Genomic DNA, 3,952 nt, shown 5'->3' on the forward strand with positions numbered 1-3,952 from the left:
CTATGGTAGCCTGCGTTATATCTCTAGATTCCCCCACAGTTATACTAGCAAGAAAGTTTCTAAATTCAAATTTAGGGGGATCTCTAACACTACCCCATGATGGAAGTTTGCAAGCAGAAGTGAAATCCTCTAAGTCCATGGTATAAGATTTGTCATAGAGATCAAACATGACTGAAGGAGAATTACGCGAAGATGAATACTCAAACCTCCTCACAAATGAACTTGTGAGATCATGATACTGGGGGCATTTGTTATCCTCAAAATCATCAAGACCGGCATTGCACAAATATGCTTTGAATTCTTCTTTAATTCCCGCACGGTCCATAAAATTTTCCGACGGCCATTCGCAAGGCCATACCGGAGCGTCTCTGGGTGGATCCTCGTCAGCATCGCGCATAGCAATCCTGGGTCCTTGCTTCTTAGAGGGACCACCTTGGAACATCTTCCTAAGCATATTGTTTTTCTCTGAAAAATTCTGAAATTTTTAGTAACCTCAAAATAAAAGTAACCAAACTCAATAAAACTGATACCAACTACTCCTACAAGTGCCTAGAGCCTATAACAAGCATTAGAACTACTTGGAACCATATAAATTTGACATGCAAGCTCAAGAACATGGTCACCTATGCAGCACAAATTTGCAATGAATAAAGCACTAGAACAAAAACTAATTGGACCAATGGAGGAGTCACATACCAAGGAACAATCTCCCCAAGCAGTTTTGCAAGAGGTGCTTTGAGCAAGGAGATCGAAAATCACAGCAAAAGTGGCTGGAACTCGTGCTTGAGTTGGGTTTTTCGGGTTTGTGTGAGATAGAGGAAGAAGATGGGTGCTGGGATAAGTGGAGGAGGGCCACCGTGGGCCCACGAGGCAGGGGGGCGCGCCCTATAGGGGGGCGCCCACCCCCATCGTGGCCAGGTGGCAGCTCCTCCCGCGGTAATTTTTGCACAGTAAATCCTCAAATATTCCCGAAAAAATCATATTAAATTGGCATGTCATTCTGAGGACTTTTATTTTCGGGATATTTTTATATTGCATGGATAATCAGATAACAGACAGAAAAATACTATTTTTACGTTATTTAATATAAATAACAAAAAATATAGAGTGGGTACAGAAGTTTGTGTTTCTAGTTTCATCCATCTCATGGTCATCAAAAAGAATCCACTAACAAGGTTGATCAAGTCTTGTTAACAAACTCATTCCGATAATCATGGAACCAGAGAAATTTCGAATAACACTAAGTTACCTCAACGGGGATATGCACATCCCCTATAATAAGTATATCATATTTCTTTTTGACAGTAGGAAGAGGAAATTCAAAACCTCCAAATATAATCGATGGAACTTTTCCAATGGAGTTGATACTATGAACTTGAGGTTGTTTCCTCGGAAAGTGTACCGTATGCTCATTACCATTAACATGAAAAGTGACATTGCCTTTGTTGCAATCAATAACAGCCCCTGCAGTATTAAGAAAAGGTCTTCCAAGAATAATAGACATACTATCATCCTCGGGAATATCAAGAATAACAAAGTCCGTTAAAATAGTAACGTTTGCAACCACAACAGGCACATCCTCACAAATACCGACAGGTATAGCAGTTGATTTATCAGCCATTTGCAAAGATATTTTGGTAGGTGTCAGCTTATTCAAGTCAAGTCTACGATATAAAGAGAGAGGCATAACACTAACACCGGCTCCAAGATCACATAAAGCAGTTTTAATATAATTTCTTTTAATGGAGCAAGGTATATTAGGTACTCTGGGATCTCCAAGTTTCTTTTGTATTCCACCCTTAAAAGTATAATTAGCAAGCATGGTGGAAATCTCAGCTTTTGGTATCTTTCTTTTATTAGTAATGATATCCTTCATATATTTAGCATAAGGATTTGTTTTGAGCACATCAGTTAGTCGCATACGCAGAAAGATAGGCCTAATCATTTCAACAAAGCGCTTAAAATCCTCATCATCCTTTTTCTTGGATGGTTTTGGAGGAAAAGGAATGGGTTTATGAACCCAAGGTTCCCTTTCTTTACCATGTTTCCTAGCAACAAAGTCTCTTTTATCATAACGTTGATTCTTTGATTGTGGGTTATCAAGATCAACAATAGGTTCAATTTCTACATCATTGTCATTACTAGGTTGAGCATCATCATGAACATCAGCATTAATATTTTCATTAGGTTCATGTTCATTACCATATTGTGTTTCAGCATCAGACATAGATATATCATTTGGATTATCAGGTGGTTCAGCAATAGGTTCACTAGAAGTTTGCACGGTTCTATCATTTTTATTTTTCTTCTTTTTAGAAGAACTAGGAACATCAATATTATTTCTCTGAGAATCTTGCTTGATTCTCTTAGGGTGGCCTTCAAGATACAAAGGTTCCTGAGTCATTCTACCAGTTCTAGTAGCCACTCTAACAGCATAATCATTTTTCTTACTATTAATTTCATCAAGTACTTCTTTTTGAGCTTTAAGTACTTGTTCTACTTGCGTGGTAACCATAGAAGCATGTTTGCTAACAAGTTTAAGTTCACCTTTAATATCAGCCATGTAATCACCCAAGCGTCTAATCATATAAGCATTTTCTTTTAATTGTCTACCAAATTAAGCATTAAAGTCGTCTTGCTTATACATAAAGTTATCAAACTCATTCAAGCACTGACTAGCAATTTTAGTCGGAGGAACTTCAGCTTTATCATATCTATGGAGAGAATTTACCTTTACTACCTGTGTCCGGATATCGGGGTCAGGAGGTTCTTTAGTAAATAAAGAATTGAGATCATAAGTTTCTTCAACAGGCGGTATATTAAGACCATGCATTTCTTCAATAGGGGGTAAATTGTTAACGTCTTCACCTTTAATACCTTTTTCTTTCATAAATTTCTTTGCCTCTTGCATATCTTCGGGACTGAGAAATAGAACACCTCTCTTCTTCGGAGTTGGTTTAGGAATAGACTCAGTAATTGGAGCAGGAGCTGGCTCAGGAGGTGCCCAATTATTTTCATTTGTCAACATATTATTCAATAAGATTTCAGCTTCATCCAGTGTTCTTTCTCTGAAAAGAGAACCAGCACAACTATCCAGGTAATCTCTGGAAACATCGGTTAGTCCATTATAAAAGATATCAAGTATTTCAGGTTTCTTAAGAGGATGATCAGGTAAAGCATTAAGTAACTTGAGAAGCCTCCCCCAAGCTTGTGGGAGACTCTCTTCTTTAATTTGCACAAAATTGTATATTTCCCTGAAAGCAACTTGTTTCTTATGAGCAAGGAAATATTTAGCAGAGAAGTAATAAATCATATCCTGGGGACTACGCACACAACCAGGATCAAGAGAATTAAACCATATCTTAGCATCACCCTTTAATGAGAACAGAAATATTTTGAGTATATAAAAGTAACGCGATCTCTCATCATTAGTAAACAGGGCAGCTATATTATCTAACTTAGTAAGATGTGCCACAACAGTTTCAGATTCATAGCCATAAAACGGATCAGATTCAACCAAAGTAATTATATCAGGATCAACAGAGAATCCATAATCCTTATCAGGAACACATATAGGTGAAGTAGCAAAAGCAGGGTCGGGTCTCATTTTATCTCTAAGTGATTCTTTGTTCCATTTAATTAATAACCTCTTAAGCTCATATCTATCTTTGCAAGCGAAAATAGCGGCATAAGATTCACTTATCAAAAAGATAACCTTCAGGGATAACAGGCATATTTTCATCATTACTATCATCATCGTATTCAGATTTAATAATTTCTTTTTCTCTAGCCCTAGCAATTTGTTCATCAAGAAATTCACCAAGGGGCACAGTAGTATCAGACATAGAAGCAGTTTCATCATAAGTATCATGCATAGCAGAAGTGGCATCATCAATAACATGCGACATATCAGAACGAATAGCAGAAGCAGGTGTAGGTGTCACTAGCTTAC

Source organism: Triticum aestivum, chromosome 4A (genome assembly GCF_018294505.1).
Source record: "Triticum aestivum cultivar Chinese Spring chromosome 4A, IWGSC CS RefSeq v2.1, whole genome shotgun sequence".
NCBI lineage: Eukaryota > Viridiplantae > Streptophyta > Magnoliopsida > Poales > Poaceae > Triticum > Triticum aestivum.